Source organism: Stegostoma tigrinum, unplaced genomic scaffold (genome assembly GCF_030684315.1).
Source record: "Stegostoma tigrinum isolate sSteTig4 unplaced genomic scaffold, sSteTig4.hap1 scaffold_55, whole genome shotgun sequence".
NCBI classification, from domain to species: Eukaryota; Metazoa; Chordata; class Chondrichthyes; order Orectolobiformes; family Stegostomatidae; genus Stegostoma; species Stegostoma tigrinum.
In genome coordinates, this window is record NW_026728483.1 from 917,085 (window position 1) to 938,121 (window position 21,037).

General features: G+C 53.6%; 1 pseudogene; it reads right to left on the bottom strand.

The window, feature by feature from the left end:
* LOC132208860 (utrophin-like) overlaps positions 1-21,037 on the bottom strand; it is a 143,409-nt pseudogene that overhangs the window by 109,659 nt on the left and 12,713 nt on the right.

Here is a 21,037-nt window from a genome sequence, read left to right on the forward strand (position 1 = left end):
TTTATATAAATGGAAAATTGGAGGTGATTTGGGGTGGATAGAAGGACACCGGAGGTTTAACCCTGGACGTTCATCTCCAAATCCTAGAATTATATCCAGCTTGGACTGAAAGAAAATAAAAATCTCTCCACTTGCAAGGATTCCCCAATATACTGTCACAGTCTTAATACATTTCCAAGTGAAGTGCATAACATTATTCCTAAATGGAGCTTACTAAACAATCTGACTGAGATAAGCTGAATGACAATTAGTCTGGAAAATACCACAATGGCACAGTTAATGCTCTTCAAGATACTGGCTAGGTTAAAAAGTCTCAGTTGCGAGATAGACTGGTATGCTGGATTTGTGTTTCTTGTAGCAGAGGAAGCTGAGGTGGGGGTCGGGATATGATTGAGGCAGAAAAAATTATGACAGGCCCTGGCAGAATACATTGTGAGAATCCTTTCCCCATGGCACATGTGTCTAAGACCAGATGGCACAAGTTTAAGGTGAGGATTAAATGCTTTGGAGGAAGTCTGAGGAAAAGCTTTTTCATCAACAAAGTGGACATATGGAGCACGCTGCCTGAGAGGGTAGTTGAGGCAGGTATTCTCAACATTTAAAAAGCATCTGGGATGAGCATTTAAAATGCTAGGTCAAAGTAGGCTAGGGACCAAGTGTAGATAAATGAGATTAGTGTAGTTTGGTGTTTGTTGGGAGGCATAGACATGGTGTTTCTATGCTGTATGACTCTACGAGATTGAGGGTCACATAAAAACTTATTCTGCATCTGGCTGTTTATTCCTTGACATTAACTGGATGATGTTCATATTGTGTACTTTATACACGTCTTTCTCCAGCACTCACATTTGTCACCGTGAAGAGCATTACAATCAGTGTCAAGATGTCTCCATGATCCTGTACAGATTTGACCAAATGGAATCAAAAGTATATGGTCGGCACAACATCGTGGGCTGAAGGGCCTGTTCTGTGCTGTACTGTTCTACGTTCTATGTTCTATATCAGTTTCAATTTTGTGATTTAAAACAAAAGTCGCTAAAACTTTCAACTACTTTATCACTTGCACTGAAATGAAATTAGAACATACTGAAACCTTATGTCAACAATACTAGGATTGATTTTAATCAGTTGACAATCTTCACATTTACTTAACTGATCAAAATCCAAAATGTAGGATGCAGTTTAATGCACCTTAGGACAATCTAAACATACTACATTCAAGTGTAAATCATACATACGTATCAAAGACGTTCAGCAGCCAGTTCAGACACATGTTGACACAGAGTGACACATTGACCTAGTCTTTGTGATTTTGTTCCAAACCATCATAAATGGACGTTAAACAGTTGATTACTTCAGTTACATTTAGAAGTTGCTCGTTTTGTGTCAATTTGTGTCGATCAAAGACGTGTTGTGCTGTGTGCAACTCCAACAGATCCACTACAAAGGAGGAAGAAAACTAACTTCAATTACAGTTTTAACTTATTGAGCTATCAAATAAAATTAATTCCTTTATTGGGCCGACAAATAAATACAATGATTAAGAAAAGTACTCTGGAATGATGGAAACAGGCCATTTCCTTCTCAAATGCAATATGTCAAATCTAACGAGGGAACTGTCAGTGATAATGTATGGTTTAGAAGGGGTGGACGCTAGGAAGTTGTTTCCGTTAGGCGGGGAGAGTAGGACCCGTGGGCACAGCCTTAAAATTAGAGGGGGCAAATTTAAAACTGAAACGAGACGACACGTCTTCAGCCAGAGAGTGGTGGGCTTGTGAATTCAGGCAGAGATCAACAAATTCTTGATCTCAAAAGGAGTCAAGGGCTACAGGGAGAGTTGAGGGAAGTGTCGTTGAAATGCCCATCAGCCATGATTTAAATGGCAAAGTGGACTTGATTGGCCGAATGGCCTTACTTCTACTCCTATCTTATGATGCTGGTCATATTCTGTCGTTTGATTCAGTAATTTCTGCAGAACAATGGTGGAGGAACAGCAGCTTTATAAGTTATGAAGCCCTCCTTTATATTTATGAAGCAGGACTCAGAACAGTTTAAACTAAAACATCAATCTCTTTCAACCGACGTGCATTCTCATTCCACCCAAATCCAAAGTACAATCGAATTGGCTCTTGACTCGTTTCAAATAGTGGATCTTACAACCCCTATTTAACTTCTGGTAATCAGCATTCTTTTAAATCACACTCGGTCGCAGCTATTAAGTGTGTTAATCACATGTTCTTGTTAATTTTAAAAAGGTCTCTGTCTGCCTGTCTGTCTCTGCCTGCCTGCCTCTGACTGTCTGTCTGTCTCCGACTGCCTGCCTCCGCCTGTCTGCCTCTGTCTGTCTGTCTGCCTGCCTGGCGCCGCCTGCCTGCCTGTCTCTGTCTGACTGTCGGCCTGTCTCTGTCTGACTGTTTGCCTGCCTGTCTCTGTCTGACTGTCTCTGCCTGCCTGCCTGTCTCTGTCTGCCTGCCTGTCTCTGTCTGACTGTCTGTCTGTCTGTGTCAGCCTCCCTCTGTCTGTCTGTGTCTGACTGTCTCTGCCTGCCTGCCTGGTGCCGCCTGCCTGTCTGTCTCTCTGTCTCTGTCTGACTGGGTGTCTGTGTCTGACTGCCTCTGCCTGCCTGCCTGTTTCTGTCTGACTGTCAGCCTGTCTCTGTCTGACTGTCTCTGCCTGCCTTCTGACTGTCTCTGTCTGCCTGTCTCTCTCTGCCTTGGCCTGTCTGCCTGCCTGCCTGCCTCTTTCTATCTGACTGTCTTTCTATCTGACTGTCTTTCTATCTGACTGTCTTTCTATCTGACTGTCTCTGCCTACCTATCTCGGTCTGACTGCCTCTGTCTGCCTGCCTGTCTCTGTGTGACTGTCTCTGCCTGCCTGACTGCCTGTCTCTGTCTGTCTGTCTATCTGACTGTCCGTGTCTGCCTGCCTCTGTCTGTCTTCTGACTGTCTCTGCCTGACTGTCTGTCTATCTGCCTGGCGGCCTGTCTCTGCCTGGCGGCCTGTCTCTGTCTGACTGTCTCTCTCTGCCTGCCTGACTGACTGCGTGTCTGCCTGCCTGCGCGTCTGTCTGACTCTCTGCGTGTGTGCCTGACTCTCTGCCTGCCTCTCTATCTCTGTCTGCCTCTGCCTGTCTAACTGTCTGTCTCTGTCTGACTGTCTCTGCCTGCCTGACTGGCGGTCTCTGTCTGACTGTCTGTCTGTCTCTGCCTGCCTCTGTCTGACTGACTGCCTTCTGACTGTCTCTGTCTGCCCGCCTGCCTCTGTCTGCCTCGGCCTGACTGTCTCTGTCTGCCTGCCTGCCTGACTCTCTGCCTCTGTTTATCTGACTGCCTGCGTCTCTGCCTGACTGTCTCTGCCTGCCTGCCGGTCTCTGTCTGCCTCTGCGTGCCTGCCTGCCTGCCTGTCTCTGCCTGCCTCTCTGCCTATCTGTGTCTGACTGTCTGTCTGCCTGCCTCCATCTGCCTATCTGCCTCCGCCTGCCTGACTGTCTCTGCCTGCCTCTGTCTGCCGCGGCCTGCCTGCCTGTCAGACTGTCTCACTGCCTGCCTGTCTTTGTCTGTCTGACCGTCTCTGCCTGCCTCTGCCTGCCTGCCTCTGTCTGTTTGTCTCTGCCTGTCTCCATCTGCGCCTCTGCCTGTGTCTGACTGTCTCTATCTGCCTGCATCCGTCTGCCTGTCTGTCTCTGCCTGTATCGGTTTGACTGTCTGTCTGTATCTGACTGCCTCTGTCTGCCTGCCTGTCTCTGCATGCCTGTCTCTGACTGTCTCTCTCTGTCTGTCTCCGCCTTCCTGCCTCCGCGTGCCTGTCTCCGTCTGACAGTCTGCCTGTGTCTGACTGCCTGTCTCTGTCTGTCTGCCTGCCTCCGCCTGCATCTGCCTGTCTCCGTCTGCATCTGCCTGTCTCTGTCTGCCCGTGTTGGTTTGATTGTCTGTCTGTGTCTGACTGCCTCTGTCTGCCTGCCTGACTCTGTCTGTCTCCGCCTGCCTGTATCTGTCTGACAGCCTGTCTCCGCCTGCCTGTATCTGTCTGACAGCCTGTCTCTGTCTGCTTGTGTCTGTCTGTCTGCTTGTGTCTGTCTGTCTGCCTCCGCCTGTCTGCCTGACTGTCTCTACCTGCCAGTCTGTGCCTGCCTGCCAGTCTGTGCCTGCCTGCCTGACTGCTCCGTCTGACTGTCTCTGCCTGACTGTCCATCTCCGCCTGTCTGCCTGACTGTCTGTCTCTCCGCCTGTCTCTGCCTGACTGTCTGTCTCTCCGCCTGTCTGCCTGCCTGCCTCGCCCTGTCTCTGTCTGCCTGCCTGCCTGCCTGTCGCTGCCTGTCTCTACCTGACTGTGTCTGCCTGTCTCTGTCTGCCTGCCTGCCTGTGCCTGACTGTCTCGGCCTGTCTCTGTCTGCCTGCCTGCCTGTGCCTGACTGTCTCGGCCTGTCTCTGTCTGCCTGCCTGCCTCTGCCTATCCGCCTGACTGTCTCTGCCTGCCTGCCTGTCTCTACCTGTCTGTCTGTCTGTATGCCTGTCTCTGTCTGCCTGCCTGTCTCTGTCTGTCTCCGCCTGCCTGCCTGTCTCTGTCTGACCGTCTCTGCCTGCCTGACTGTCTCTGCCTGCCTGACTGTCTCTGCCTGCCTATATCTGTCTGACAGTCTGTGTCTGACTGCCTGTCTCCGTCTGCCTATATCTGTCTGACAGTCTGTGTCTGACTGCCTGTCTCCGTCTTCCTATGTTTGTTTGACAGTCTGTGTCTGCCTGCCTGCCGTCGGTCTCTGCCTGCCTGTCTCTGTCTGACTCTGACTCTGTCTCTCTGTGTCTGACTGTCTGTCTGTCTGTATGCCTGTCTCTGCCTGCCTGTCTCTGTCTGACTCCGTCTGACTGTCTCTGCCTGACTGTCTCTGCCTGTCTGCCTGTGCCTGCCTGCCTACCTGTCTCTGCTTGACTGTGTCTGCCTGACTGCCTGACTGTCTCTGCCTGTCTGCCTGCCTGACTGTCTCCGCCTGTGTGCCTGCCTGTCTCCGTCTGCCTGTATCTGTCTGACAGTCTATGTCTGACTGCCTGTCGGTTTGCCTGCCTGTCTCTGCCTGACTGTCTCCACCTGTCCGTCTGCCTGACTGTCTCTGTCTCTCTGCCTGACTGTCTCCGCCTGTCTGTTTGACTGCCTGCCTGACTGCCTGAGCCTGTCTGTCTCTCTGCCTGACTGTCTCCGCCTGTCTGTTTGACTGTCTCCGTCTGCCTGTATCTGTCTGACAGTCTATGTCTGACTGCCTGTCTCTGCCTGACTGTCTCCGCCTGTCTGCCTGACTCTGTTTGACTGTCTGCCTGTGCCTGCCTGACTGCCTCTGCCTGTCCGCCTGCCTGTCTCTGCCTCTGCCTGTCTCTGTCCCTGTCTGCCCGTCTCTACCTGCCTGCCTGTCTCTGCCTGTCCCTGTCTGCCCGTCTCTACCTGCCTGCCTGCCTCTGCCTGTGTCTGTCTGTCCCTGTCTGCCCGTCTCTACCTGCCTGTCTGCCTGTGCCTGCCTGCCTGTGCCTGACTGTCTCAGCCTGTCTGTCTCTCTGCCTGACTGTCTCCGCCTGCCTGTATCTGTCTGACAGTCTCTGCCTGACTGTCTCCGCCTGTCTGCCTGACTGTCTCCGCCTGTCTGCCTCTATCTGCCTGACTGTCTGCCTGTGCCTGCCTGCCTGTGCCTGCCTGCCTGCCTGTCTGTCGCTGCCTGACTGCCTCTGCCTGTCCGCCTGCCTGTCTCTGCCTCTGCCTGCCTGCCTGTCCCTGTCTGCCCGTCTCTACCTGCTTGCCTGTCTCTGCCTGTCCCTGTCTGCCCGTCTCTACCTGCCTGCCTGCCTCTGCCTGTGTCTGTCTGTCCCTGTCTGCCCGTCTCTACCTGCCTGCCTGTCCCTGTCTGCCTGACTGTCTCGGCCTGTCTCTGTCTGCCTGTCTGTCCCTACCTGCCTGCCTGTCTCTATGTCTGTCCCTACCTGCCTGCCTGTCTCTATGTCTGTCCCTACCTGCCTGTCTCTGCTTGACCACCTGTGTGCCTGACAGTCTCCGCCTGCCTGCCTGCGGTCTCTGTCTGACACTGATTCTGTCTCTCTGTGTCTGACCGTCTCTGTCTGTCTGTATGCCTGTCTCTGCCTGCCCGCCTGACTGTCTCCGCCTGACTGTCTCCGCCTGACTGTCTGCCTGCCTGTTTCTGCTTGACTGTGTCTGCCTGACTGCCTCCGCCTGTGTGCCTGCCTGCCTGTGCCTGCCTGACTGTCTGCCTGCCTCTGCCTGTCCGCCTGACTGTCTCCGCCTGTGCCTCTGTCTGTCCCTGTCTGCATGTCTCCACCTGCCTGCCTGTCTCTGCCTGACTGTGTCTGCCTGTCTGTATGCCTGCCTCCGCCTGACTGTCTCCGCCTGCCTGCCTGTCTCTGCTTGCCTGTCTCTGCCTGTCAGCCTGACTGTCTCTGTCTGCCTATATCTGTCTGACAGTCTGTGTCTGACTGCCTGTGTCTGTCTGTCTGCCTGCCTGTCTGTCTCTGTCTGACTCTGTCTCTGTGTCTGACTGTCTCTGTCTGTCTGTCTGACGGTCTCTGCTTGACTGTGTCTGCCTGACTGCCTGAGTGTCTCTGCCTGTCTGCCTGCCTGTCTCCGTCTGACTGTATCTGTCTGACAGTCTGTGTCTGACTGCCTGTCGGTTTGCTTGCCTGCCTGCCGTTGGTCTCTGCCTGACTCTGACTCTGTCTCTGTCTCTCTGTGTCTGACTGTCTCTGCCTGCCTCCGTCTGCCTGTATCTATCTGACAGTCTGTGTCTGACTGCCTCTGTCTGCCTGTCTCTGCCTGTCTCCGTCTGCCTGTATCTATCTGACAGTCTGTGTCTGACTGCCTCTGTCTGCCTGCCTGCTTCTGTCTGACTGCCTGCCTGTCTGTGTCTGTCTCTTCGCCTGCCTCCGCGTGCTTGTCACTGTCTGCCTGTATCTGTCTGACAGTCTGCCTGTGTTTGACTGCCTGTCTCTGTCTGTCTGCCTGCCTGCCTGCCTCTGTCTGACTCTGCCTGTCTGTCTCTGCCTGTCTGCCTGCCAGTCTCTGACTGCCTGCCTGCCTGTCTCTGTCTGTCTGCCTGCCTGTCTCTGTCTGTCTGCCTGCCTCTGCCCGTCTGCCTGACTGCCTGCCTGACCGTCTCCGCCTGTGTGCCTGACTGTCTCTCTCTGACTGACTGTCTCTGTCTCCGCCTGCATCTGCCTGCATCCGTCTGCCTGTATCAGTTTGACTGTCTGTCTGTGTCTGACTGCCTCTGCCTGCCTGCCTGTTGCTGTCTCCGTCTGCCGGTCTCAGTCTGCCTGCCTGCCTGCCTATCTCTGTCTGCCTGTCTGTCTGCCTGCCTGTCTCTGTCTGACTGTCTCTGTCTGCCTGCCTGCCTGTCTCTGCCTCTGTCTGCCTGTCGCTCTCTGCCTGCCTGTGTCTGACTGTCTGTCTCTGCCTGCCTATCTGCCTGTCTCTGCTTGACTGTGTCTGCCTGACTGCCTGTCTGCCCGTCAGCCTGACTGTCTCTGACTGCCTGCCTGACTGTCTCCGCCTGTGTGCCTGCCTGTCTCCGTTTGCCTGCCTGTGTCTGTCTGTCTGCCTGTGTCTGTCTGACTCTGACTCTGTCTCTCTGTGTCTGACTGTCTCTGCCTGCCTGCCTGCCTGTCTCTGCCTGTCTCTGTCTGCCTGTATCTATCTGACAGTCTGTGTCTGACTGCCTGTCTGTGTCTGTCTGCCTGACTGTCTCTCCGCCTGCCTGTCTCTGTCTGCCTGTATCTGTCTGACTGCCTGTCTCTGTCTATCTGCCTGTCTCTGTCTGTATGTCTGCCTGCCTCCGTCTGCTTCTGTCTGCCTGCCTGTCTCTGCCTGCCTCTGCCGGTTTGTCTGTCTCTGCCTGCCTGACTGTCTCTGTCTGTTTGTCTGCCTGCTTGTGTCTGACTGTCTCTGCCGGCCTCTGTCTGTCTCCACCTGCTTGCCTCTGTCTGCCTGTGTCTGTCTGCCTGCCTCTGTCTGTTTCTGTCTGCCTGCCTGTCTCTGTCTGACTGTCTCTGCCTACCTCTGCCGGTCTGACTGTCTCTGCCTACCTCTGCCGGTCTGTCTGTCTCTGCCTGCCTGACTGTCTCTGTCTGTCTGTCTGCCTACTTGTGTCTGACTGACTCTGTCTGCCGGCCTGTCCCTGTCTGACTGTCTGTCTCTGCCTGCCTGCCTGTGCCTGACTGTCTCTGCCCGTCTGCCTGAGTGTCTCTGTCTGTCTGTCCGCCTGCTTGTGTCTGACTGTCTCTGCCAGCCTCTGTCTGTCTCTGTCTGCTTGCCTCTGCCTGTCTGCCTGTCTCTCTGTCTCTGCCTGACTGTGCCTGACTGTCTCTGCCTGCCTGTCTCTGCCCGCCTGCCTGCCTGTCTCTGCCCGCCTGCCTGCCTCCGTCTGCCTGACTGTGTCTGCCTGCCTCTGTCGGTCTGCCTGCCTGCCTGTCTGTCTCTGTCTGCCTGTATCTGTCTGACAGACTGTGCCTGACTGCGTCTGCCTGTCTCCCTGCTTGCCTGTCTGTGTCTGCCTGTATTCCGTCTGACTGCCTGCCTGCGCCTGACTGTCTCTGCCTGTCTGTCTGTCTCTCTGTCTGCCTGACTGACTGTCTCCGTCTGCCTGCCTGCCTCCTTCTGTGTCTCTGTCTGCCTGTGGCAGGGGAAGAGGGACGGGGGGTGGAAGAGGGAGGGGGTGGAAGAGGGAGGGGGTGGAAGAGGGAGGGGGGAAAAGAGGGAGGGGGGAAAAGAGGGAGGGGGGAAAAGAGGGAGGGGGAAAAGAGGGAGGGGGAAAAGAGGGAGGGGGAAAAGAGGGAGGGGGGAAAAGAGGGAGGGGGGAAAAGAGGGAGGGGGAAAAGAGGGAGGGGGGAAAAGAGGGAGGGGGGAAAAGAGGGAGGGGGGAAAAGAGGGAGGGGGGAAAAGAGGGAGGGGGGAAAAGAGGGAGGGGGGAAGAGGGAGGGGGGAAGAGGGAGGGGGGAAGAGGGAGGGGGGAAGAGGGAGGGGGGGAAGAGGGAGGGGGGAAGAGGGAGGGGGGAAGAGGGAGGGGGGGAAGAGGGAGGGGGGGAAGAGGGAGGGGGGGAAGAGGGAGGGGGGGAAGAGGGAGGGGGGGAAGAGGGAGGGGGGAAGAAGGAGGGGGGAAGAAGGAGGCGGGGGAAGAGGGAGGGGGGGGAAGAGGGAGGGGGGGAAGAGGGAGGGGGGGAAGAGGGAGGGGGGGGAAGAGGGAGGGGGGGGAAGAGGGAGGGGGGGGAAGAGGGAGGGGGGGAAGAGGGAGGGGGGGAAGAGGGAGGGGGGGAAGAGGGAGGGGGGAAGAGGGAGGGGGGGAGAGGGAGAGGGGGGGAGAGGGAGAGGGGGGGGAGAGGGAGAGGGGGGGGAGAGGGAGAGGGGGGGGAGAGGGAGAGGGGGGGAGAGGGAGAGGGGGGGAGAGGGAGAGGGGGGGAGAGGGAGAGGGGGGGAGAGGGAGAGGGGGGGAGAGGGAGAGGGGGGGAGAGGGAGAGGGGGGGAGAGGGAGAGGGGGGGAGAGGGAGGGGGGGGGAGAGGGAGGGGGGGAGAGGGAGGGGGGGGGAGAGGGAGAGGGGGGGAGAGGGAGAGGGGGGGGGGAGAGGGAGGGGGGGAGAGGGAGGGGGGGAGAGGGAGGGGGGGGAGAGGGAGGGGGGGGAGAGGGAGGGGGGGAGAGGGAGGGGGGGGAGAGGGAGGGGGGGAGAGGGAGGGGGGGGAGAGGGAGGGGGGGGGAGAGGGAGAGGGGGGGAGAGGGAGAGGGGGGGGAGAGGGAGGGGGGGAGAGGGAGGGGGGGAGAGGGAGGGGGGGGAGAGGGAGGGGGGGGAGAGGGAGGGGGGGAGAGGGAGGGGGGGAGAGGGAGGGGGGGGAGAGGGAGGGGGGGGAGAGGGAGAGGGAGGGGGAGAGGGAGGGGAGGAGAGGGAGAGGGGGGGAGAGGGAGAGGGAGGGGGGGAGAGGGAGGGGGGGGAGAGGGAGGGGGGGGAGAGGGAGGGGGGGAGAGGGAGGGGGGGGAGAGGGAGGGGGGGGAGAGGGAGGGGGGAGAGGGAGGGGGGGAGAGGGAGGGGGGGAGAGGGAGGGGGGGAGAGGGAGGGGGGAGAGGGAGGGGGGAGAGGGAGGGGGGAGAGGGAGGGGGGGAGAGGGAGGGGGGGAGAGGGAGGGGGAGGGGTGTGAGGGAGGGGGGGAGAGGGAGGGGGGGTGAGGGAGGGGGGGTGAGGGAGGGGGGGTGAGGGAGGGGGGGTGAGGGAGGGGGGGTGAGGGAGGGGGGGGAGGGAGGGGTGTGAGGGAGGGGGGGTGAGGGAGGGGGGGTGAGGGAGGGGGGGTGAGGGAGGGGGGGTGAGGGAGGGGGGGGAGAGGGAGGGGGGGGAGAGGGAGAGGGGGGGAGAGGGAGAGGGGGGGAGAGGGAGAGGGGGGGGGAGGGAGAGGGGGGGGAGAGGGAGGGGGGGGAGAGGGAGGGGGGGGGAGAGGGAGGGGGGGGAGAGGGAGGGGGTGAGAGGGAGGGGGGGAGAGGGAGGGGGGGGAGAGGGAGGGGGGGAGAGGGAGGGGGGGAGAGGGAGGGGGGGAGAGGGAGGGGGGGAGAGGGAGGGGGGGGAGAGGGAGGGGGGGGAGAGGGAGGGGGGGAGAGGGAGGGGGGGAGAGGGAGGGGGGTGAGGAGGAGGAGTGTCAGGGGAAAGGAGGTGGAGGAGGAGGGTGGGGGTAAAGGAGGGCGTGGGGGCAAAGGAGGTGGAGGGCGTGGGGGCAAAGGAGGTGGAGGGCGTGGGGGCAAAGGAGGTGGAGGGCGTGGGGGGGAAAGGAAGAGGAGGGTTTGGGGGGTGAAAAGGAGGACGGGGGTGGGGGGGGAAAAGGAGGAGGAAGCTGGGGGGGAGAAAGGAGGAGGAAGCTGGGGGGGGGGGAGGAGGACGGGGGTGGGGGGGGAGGAGGACGGGGGTGGGGGGAGGAAGGAGGACGGGGGTGGGGGGGCAGGAGGAGGGCGGTGGGGGGGGGGAAGGAGGACGGGGGTGGGGGGAAAGGAGGACGGGGGTGGGGGGAAAGGAGGGGGGGTGGGGGGGGAAAGGAGGGGGGGTGGGGGGGGGAAAGGAGGGGGGGTGGGGGGTAAAGGAGGGGGGGTGGGGGGTAAAGGAGGGGGGGTGGGGGGTAAAGGAGGGGGGGTGGGGGGGTGGGGGGGTAAAGGAGGGGGTGGGGGGGAAGAGGAGGAGGAGGAGGGTGGGGGAAGAGGAGGAGGAGGGTGGGGGGGAAAGGAGGAGGCGGCGGTGGGGGGCAAGGAGGACTGGGCTCACGGGGGAAAGGAGGACAGGGGAAGGAGGAGGGGGGGAAGGAGGAGGGGGGAAGGAGGAGGGGGGGAAGGAGGAGGGGGGGAAGGAGGAGGGGGGGAAGGAGGAGGGGGGAAGGAGGAAGGGGGGAAGGAGGAAGGGGGGAAGGAGGAGGGGGGGAAGGAGGAGGGGGGAAGGAGGAGGGGGGAAGGAGGAGGGGGGGGAGGGGGGGGAAAGGGGGGGGAAGGGGGGGCAAGGAGGGGGGGGGAAAGTGGGGGGAAAGGGGGGGGAAGGGGGGGAAGGGGGGGAAGGGGGGGAGAAAGGGGGGGGAAAGGGGGGGGAAAGGGGGGGGGAAGGGGGGGGGAAGGGGGGGGAAGGGGGGGGAAGGGGGGGGAAGGGGGGGGAAGGGGGGGGAGAAGGAGGGGGCAGAAGGAGGGGGCAGAAGGAGGGGGCAGAAGGAGGGGGCAGAAGGAGGGGGCAGAAGGAGGGGGGAGAAGGAGGGGGGAGAAGGAGGGGGGAGATGGGGGGGGAGATGGGGGGGGAGATGGGGGGGGAGATGGGGGGGAGATGGGGGGGAGATGGGGGGGGAGAAGGGGGGGGAGCAGGGGGGGGAGCAGGGGGGGGAGCAGGGGGTGGAGCAGGGGGTGGAGCAGGGGGGGGAGCAGGGGGGGGAGCAGGGGGGGAGCAGGGGGGGAGCAGGGGGGGAGCAGGGGGGGAGCAGGGGGGGGAGCAGGAGGGGGGAAGGAGGGGGGAAGGAGGGGGGAAGGAGGGGGGAAGGAGGAGGAGGGTGGGGGAGGAGGAGGAGGGTGGAGGGAAAAGGAGGAGGAGGGAGGTGGGAGGAGGAGGAGGAGGGTGGGGGGGGTGTACTTTTAAACTCCAATTTTCCTTCGGTATTATTGGAGAGGTGAGCCTTTTTGCAAGCACGGAAAGTCTCCACCAGTTTATGCTAAAACTTGAGGAACTGTAAGTTTCACAAATATGTTCCTATTAAACACTCATTCCTATTGAAGCAGTATTAAGCTAAATTTGTTCAACTAGACAGCAGAAATGGTCAATATTTTAAAAGCAACTGAGTACTTTGAAGAGGAGTCACTCTTCGAACTAAATTCCATCTTGGTGTGTGAGAGTCCATAGGTTCCTCACGCTCACCGAACCATTCAAACTGTCATGCAATTACTGAAACGCACAGACAAAAAACATGAATGTTCACAGTCACCAAGATTTTGACAGTGAGTTGGAATTTGTATTCAATACCTGCTGGGGGAAATCTGTTCCAATCTGGATCGTACTCACTTATCGCCATCCCACCTACCTTCCCCAGCACCTCCTCCCTCTCCACACTATTTGTTTCTGAGCTCCCTTCCACCCTCCATTTTGGAGGAAGGGTCCTAACCCAAACCCTCAACTTTCTTGAGCTTCTGATGCTGCCTGCCCTGTTGTGTTCCTCCAGCTCTACAATGTGTTATCTCAGACACAAACATTGGCAGTTCTGACTATCTGAATAGCTCATTCTCACCTTGTAACAAGTGATTTATATTCATTTTCTTTTCAGATTACACATGTACATGTATATACATAAATATACATGTGACACTTTTATGCCTGAACCACTAACCTAGAGGATATTTCAAAATATTCTCTTCAAATCTGCATGCAAGAGAAATCATCAAGGTCATAATTTTCATTTTAGGAATCACTTCAACATTCAAAGTACTCAGTCAGTGTCCCATTTCCTTGACCAGTCAATTTGTTGCGAATATTTCTTGCAAGAGGAAACTATAACAGCAATTATATTTTATCATCAAGTTCTTCATTGCATCACCAATATTTCCTTGTCTGTTTGAAACCTAAGATAATGAAATAATCATGGACAGATTGGCCAACAATGTAATTTCATGTGTGTTATGGCAACTGAAAATCACCACCATTGAAGAGTGTTCTTTCAAATGTTGTTATCATACAAGAGCACTTTTGGAGATGCAGTGATGAATTTAATATATGCTTAATTAATTCCAAAGTATAACTTTACAATTAAAAAGAAGCGAAGAATCTCTTTACATCGTCATGCTTGTCAGATTGCTACCAGTCAATGGAAATCGTTCAGAACAATTATTTATTTCCAGATCAAAAGGAAGGGTGCACATTTCATTTTTACATCTCATCCAAGAGAGAAAAAAAAACACCTTTACCAATGCATTGTCAAACAACAAGACTCACTAAAAATGTCATTTGGCACATTGAATTTCCTCCACCATTCGGTGAAATCATGGTTGGTCTCATTGCATTTATTATTATACAACATTTCCACCAAAGCCTCCTTATACCTCATACATTCCAATCCAAGTAACATCCTGGTAAATCTCTGTTTCTGTGTCATGCCTTGTCTTTCTAATATTTTTGAGTCATCTACTAATTTAGCCACAGCACATTCACCTCTTTCCTCCAAGTCATTAATAAACAAGCTCAAGAGCTGTGGTTCCTTCAGCGCTACCTCATTTCTTACTGACAAGCCAACCCTGACATCTCTGTCCATTCGCCTGTTCTTTCTAGAGGGCATGTATCATTGGATATTTAGTTGCCAAAACGTATCCCCTAACAACCACCTCTCTGTGACACCCAGAACAATGTATCTGTCAATTTCAATCGGCACCACAAACTCATTCACTTTGTTTCATACACTCCCTGCAATTAAATACAAGACCTTCAGTCTGGCATTTCCAGGGTGGACACTCTTCTTGTTTGCTGCACCTGAAAGGAGACTCCTGACCATTTCCATACTTTTTGTCCTATTACTTGCTCTGGAAACTTTGCTGAGCACTTACCAGCTTCTAACTTTTTCCATAATTTTCCATGCAACTGAACTCACCCACTCCACACTTTTTACTTTAATGCCCTACCCCGAGACCTAGCTATGTCTTTTGCCAGGACACTTGTCCCAAAATGATTCTGGTCGAGTCTGTACCACCGGAACAACTTCCTCCTTCCCCAAAGCGATGCCAATGTCCCATGAATTCAAACACATTTCTGCCATGCCACCATTTGAACAATGCATTTACATCTTTAATTTTGTTCACACCGTGCCAAATTGCTCAGATAAGAATCCAGAGATTATAACCTTTCGGGTTCTGCTTTCTCACCTCAGTGCTCATAATCCCTCAGCAGAACCTCTTTCCTCTTTCTTCCATATCAATGGTACATGTGTGTACCACGATAGCTGGATTTCTACTCCTCCCACTTCAAGTTCCTTTGTTGCTGAGATGGAATACCCTGAACCTGGGCACCAGGCAGGCAACACTACTTTCGAGACTCTCGATCCTAGTCACAACGAACAGTGTTCATTCCCCTAACTATACTGCCTCTGATTATAACTACATAGAACATAGAAAAGCACAGCATAGTGCAGGCCCTTCAGCCCACGATGTTGTGCCGTGGAATATTCCTAATCCAAAAATAAAATAACCTAACCTACATTCCCCTCAATTCACTGCTGTCCACGTGCATGTCCAGGAGTTGCTTAAATGTCACTACCGACTCCGCTTCCACGACTACCACTGGTAAACTATTCCATGCGCTCACAACTCTCTGGGTGAAGAACCTCCCTCTGACGTCTCCTCTATACCTTCCTCCGACCACCTTCAAACTATGACCCCTCGAGGCAGGCAAACCTGGCCTGGGGAAAAGTCTCTGCCTATCGACTCTATCCATGCCTCTCATTATCTTGTGATCAGGTCACCTCTCTTCCTCCTTCTCTCCAGAGAGCAAAGTCCAAGCTCAGTCAACCTCTCCTCGTAAGACAAGCCCTCCAGTCCAGGCAGCTCCTGGAAAGCCTCCTTTGCATCCTCTCCAAAGCCTCCACATCTTTCCTATAACAGGACGACCAGAACTGGACACAATAATCCAAGTGTGGTCTCACCAGGGTTTTGTACAGCTGCAGCATAACCTCGCGGCTCTTAAACTCGATCCCCCTGTTAATGAAAGCCAAAACACCATATGCCTTCTTAACAACCTGATCCACTTGTGTGGCAACTTTGAGGGAGCTATGCACTTGAACACCAAGATCCCACTGTTTCTCCACAGCGCCGAGAATCCTGCCTTTAATCCTATATTCAGCATTTAAGTTCAACCTTCCAAAATGCATCACTTCGCATTTATACAGGTTGAACTCCATCTGCCATTTCTCAGCCCACCTCTGCATACTGTCAATGTCTCGCTGAAGCCTGCAATCGCCCTCAATACTATCAACGGCACCTCCAACCTTTGTGTCATCAGCAAACATACTAACCCACCCCTCAACCTCCTCGTCCAAGTCATTCATACAAACTACAATCAGCAGAGGCCCAAGAACAGAGCCTTGCGGGACACCACTCAGCACTGACCTCCAGGCAGAATACTTACCATCTACAACCACTCTCTGCCTCCTGTCAGCCAACCAATTCTGAATCCAGACAGCCAAATCACCCTGTATCCCATACCTCCTGGCTTTATTAATGAGCCTGCCATGGGGAACCTGATCAAATACCTCGCTGAAGTCCATGTACACCACATCCACTGCTCGACCCTCGTCAACCTGTCTCGTGACTTCCTCAAAGAATGCAATAAGATTTGTAAGGCATGACCTGCCCCTCACAAAGCCATGCTGACTCCCTTTAATCATGCTAGGCTTTTCCAAATAGTCATCAATCCTATCCCTCAGAAATCTCTCCAAAATCTTGTTGAAAACAGACCTAAGACTGACGACTGACTGGTCTGTAATTTTCAGGGATTTCCCTATTCCCTTTCTTGCAAAAAGGAACAACATTTGCCTCCTTCCAATCTTCCGATACGACTCCCATGGAGAATGAGCAAGCAAAGATCTTCGCCAGCGGCTTAGCAACCTCCTTTCTCGCTTCCCGGAGCAACCTAGGATAAATCTGATCTGGTCCTGGGGACTTATCAATCTTAATGTCGGCCAAAATTCCAGCACATCAACTTCCTCAATCTTGATCTGTTCAAGCCTGTTTTCCTGCTCCTCAAAGTTCTCATTCACAACAACGTCCCTTTCCTTAGTGAAAACCAAGGCAAAAAACTCATTTAGGGCTTCCACTATCTGCTCAGACTCCACGCACAAGTTCCCTACGCTATCCCTGATCGGCCCTACCTTCTCCCTGATCATTCTCTTATTCCTCACCTATGAGTAAAATGCCTTCGGGTTCTCCCTAATCCTTCCTGCCAAGCCTTTTTCCTGCCCCCTTCTGGCCCTCCTCAGCCACTTTGGAGCTCCTTCCGAGCAAGCCTGTAATCCTCTAAAGCTGTGCTGGACCCTTGCTTCCTCCACCTTACGAACGCTGCCTTTTGCTTTTTGACAAGAAGCACCTCTGTACCCGTCATCCAAGGTTCTTTAATCTTACCCCTTCTTACCTGTCTCAGAGGAACAAATTTATACATCACTCGCAACCACTGCTCCTTAAACCGCCTCCACATGTCTGCTGTGCCCTTTCTGTGTAACAATTGGTCCCAATCTCTACTTCCCAACTCCTGTCTGATAGCGTCATAGTTTCCTTTTCCCCCGTTAAATATCTTCCCCTGGTAACTGCTCCTTTCCCTTCCCATGGCTATGGTAAATGTCAGGCTGTTGTGGTCACTGTCGCCAAAGTGTTCTCCCACCACGAGATCTGACACCTGTCCTGGCTCATTGCCGAGCACCAAATCCAAAATGGCCTCCCCCATCGTCGGCCTGTCCACATACTGAGTAAGGAAACCCTCCTGAACACACCTGACAAAAACGGCTCCATCCAAACCATCTGCACGAAGGAGGTTCCAATCTACATCGGGAAAGGTGAAGTCACTCATAACAACAACCCTGCTACGTTTGCACTTTTCAACAATAGGCCGGCCAGTGAGGTCTTCGATCTCCCTACTGTGATTTGGGGGTCTGTAGAACACCCCCAGTGAGGTGGCTGCTCCCTTGCTGTTCCTAACTTCCACCCATACTGACTCAGTCGATAACCCTTCCTCGGCAACCTCAGTCCATACCACCTCAATAGACGAGTCCTCCTCAAAAGTTCTTTCAGCCACCGTTATACTGTCATAGAACATAGATCATTACAGCACAGCACAGGTCCTTTGGCCCTCGATGTTGTGACGACCTGTCATACCGATCTGAAACCCATCTAACCTACACTATTCCATGTACGTCCATATGCTTATCCAATGATGACTTAAATGTACCTGAAGTTGGCAAATCTATTACTGTTGCATGCAAAGCATTCCATTCCCTTACTACTATTATAGTATATACTATTAGGCGCCCTATTATAGGAAAGATGTGGATGCTTTGGAGAGGGTTCAGAGGAGGTTTACCAGGATGCTGCCTGGACTGGAGGGCTTATCTTATGAAGAGAGGTTGACTGAGCTCGGTCTCTTTTCATTGGAGAAAAGGAGGAGGAGAGGGGACCTAATTGAGGTGTACAAGATAATGAGAGGCATAGATAGAGTTGATAGCCAGAGACTATTTCCCAGAGCAGAAATGGCTAGCACGAGGGGTCATAGTTTTAAGCTGGTTGGTGGAAAGTATAGAGGGGATGTCAGAGGCAGGTTCTTTACGCAGAGAGTTGTGAGAGCATGGAATGCGTTGCCAGCAGCAGTTGTGGAAGCAAGGTCATTGGGGTCATTTAAGAGACTGCTGGACATGTATATGGTCACAGAAATTTGAGGGTGCATACATGAGGATCAATGGTCGGCTCAACATTGTGGGCTGAAGGGCCCGTTCTGTGCTGTACTGTTCTATGTTCTATGTTCTACTCTCTGAGTAAAGAAACTACCTCTGACATCTGTCCTATATCTTTCACCCCTCAATTTAAAGCTGTGCCGCCTCGTGCTCGCCGTCACCATCCTAGGAAAAACACTCTCATATCCACCCTATCTAACCCTCTGATTATTTTATATGTTTCAATTGTCACCTCTCAACCTTCTTCTCTCTAACGAAAACATCCTCAGGTCCCTCAGCCTTTCCTCCATACCAGGCAACATCCTAGTAAATCTCATCTGCACCCTTTCCAAAGCTTCCACATCCTTCTTATAATGCAGCGACCAGAACTGTACACAATACTCCAAGTGCGGCCGCACCAGAGTTTTGTACAGCTTCACCATAAGCTCTTGGTTCCGGAACTCGATCCCTCTGTCAATAAAAGGTAAAACACTGTATTCCTTCTTAACAGCCCTGTCAACCTGGGTGGCAACTTTCAAGGATCTGTGTACATGGACACCAAGATCTCTCTGCTCATCTACAATACAAAGAATCTTACCATTAGCCCAGAACTTTGCCTTTCGGTTACTCCTACCAAAGTGCATCACCTCACACTTGTCTGCATCAAACACCATTTGCCACCTCTCAGCCCAGCTCTGCAGCTTATCTATGTCTCTCTGCAACCTACAGCATCCTTCGTCACTATCCACAACTCCACCGACCTTAGTGTCGTCTGCAAATTTACTAACCCATCCTTCTGTGCCCTCATCCAGGTCATTTAAAAAAATGACAAACAGCGGTGGACCCAACACCGCCCCTTGCGGTACACCACGAGTAACTGGTCTCCAGGATGAACATTTCCCACCAACTGCAGCCCTCTGTCTTCTTTCAGCGAGCCAATTTCCGGTCCAAACTGCTATATCTCCCAAAATCCCATTCCTCTGCATTTTGTAAAATAGCCTACTGTGGGGAACCTTATCAAACGCCTTGCTGAAATCCATATACACGACATCAACCGGTTTACTCTGATCTGTTTTTCACCAACAAAGCCACACCTCCCCCTCTTTTACCACCTTCCCTTACCTTAATGAAAGATCTAAACCCTGGAACCTGCAACATCCATGTCTCTGAAATGGCCACAACATCGAAGTCGCTGACTTGGGAGCAGGTCAGGACTGCAGAGTCATGCTGCTGTGAGCGGGTCAGGGCTGGAGGGGCAGGTCGCTGTGAGCGGGTCAGGACTGCAGGGGCATGTCGCTGGGAGCGGGTCAGGACTGCAAGGGCATGTCGCTGGGAGCGGGTCAGGACTGCAGGGGCATGTTGCTGGGAGCGGGTCAGGACTGCAGGGGCATGTCGCTGTAAGCGGGTCAGGACAGAGGGGGCAAGTCGCTGCAAGCGGGTCAGGACAGAGGGGGCAAGTCGCTGTGAGCGGGTCATGGCTGCAGGGCAAGTCGCTGTTAGTGGGTCAGGGCTGCAGGTGAAATTTGTTCAGGTGAATTCAAATATGAAATTATACGAAAGACTGCAAGGAATTTAAAGCATCAAGAGGAAAGGGATTTGGAATAGAGCATTAGTTCGTGGGGATGGAGCAGCGCTTGGAATATTGCCTTCAGTTTTGGTCGCTTCATTATAGGGAGGATGTGGAAGCTTTAGATGGGGTGTAGCGGAGATTTAGCAGGATGCTGCATGGAATGGACGGCACGTCTTATGATGAAACATTGAGGGGGCGAGGACTTTTTCCATTGGAGCAAAGAAGAATGATAGGTGACTTGGTAGAGGTATGCAAGATGATGAGAGGCATAGCTGGAGTGGATAGTCAGAGATTTTTTCCCAGAGCAGAAATGACTATTACGAGGGGGAGAAATTTTAAGGTGACTGGAGGAAGGAATAAGGGAGATGTGTTGGCTTTCATTAACAGGGGGATTGAGTTTAAGAGTCGTGAGATCTTGTTGCAGCTCTATAAAACTTTGGTTAGACCGCACTTGGAATACTGCGTCCAGTTCTGGGCGCCCTATTATAGGAAAGATGTGGATGCTTTGGAGAGGGTTCAGAGGAGGTTTACCAGGATGCTGCCTGGACTGGAGGGCTTATCTTATGAAGAGAGGTTGACTGAGCTCGGTCTCTTTTCATTGGAGAAAAGGAGGAGGAGAGGGGACCTAATTGAGGTGTACAAGATAATGAGAGGCATAGATAGAGTTGATAGCCAGAGACTATTTCCCAGAGCAGAAATGGCTAGCACGAGGGGTCATAGTTTTAAGCTGGTTGGTGGAAAGTATAGAGGGGATGTCAGAGGCAGGTTCTTTACGCAGAGAGTTGTGAGAGCATGGAATGCGTTGCCAGCAGCAGTTGTGGAAGCAAGGTCATTGGGGTCATTTAAGAGACTGCTGGACATGCATATGGTCACAGAAATTTGAGGGTGCATCCATGAGGATCAATGGTCGGCACAACATTGTGGGCTGAAGGGCCTGTTCTGTGCTGTACTGTTCTATGTTCTATGTCAGACCTAAGTTCTTTACACAGAGAGTGGTGGGTGTGTGGAATGCACTGCTGGCAGTGGGAGTGGAGTCAGATACATTTAGAGACTCTTAAGCGACTCTTGGATAGGCACATGAAGGATAGTAAAATGAAGGGTATGCAGGGTAGTTTGATCTGAGTGGGATAATAGGTCGGCACAACATTGCGGGCTGAAGGGCCTGTACTGTTCTTTGTTCTACGTTCAGCCAAAGGTTCTTTTCTTTTGAGGAGAGGGCAATTGATTGTAGTTTTTAAAGACAGAACTGGAGGACAGAGAAAGATATCAAGGAAGGTTGCACGTTAGTGACAGTATCAACAAGTCCACAGCAGATGCACTCTGAGTAACTACACTGCTTTCAAGGCGAGAGGATCAATGATATCAGTTAAGCCCCCCTTGTTTTTGTATTGTGTACTTCTGATGTATGCGCAAATGGACAACCTCACTCTCCTGCTAAGCTGCAGAATGAATAATGCTGCAATATTTGTCAACCCCCAAATGGGCATTGATACATTCGTAAATCTCACATCAATAAACTTACATCTCAAGGTTCTC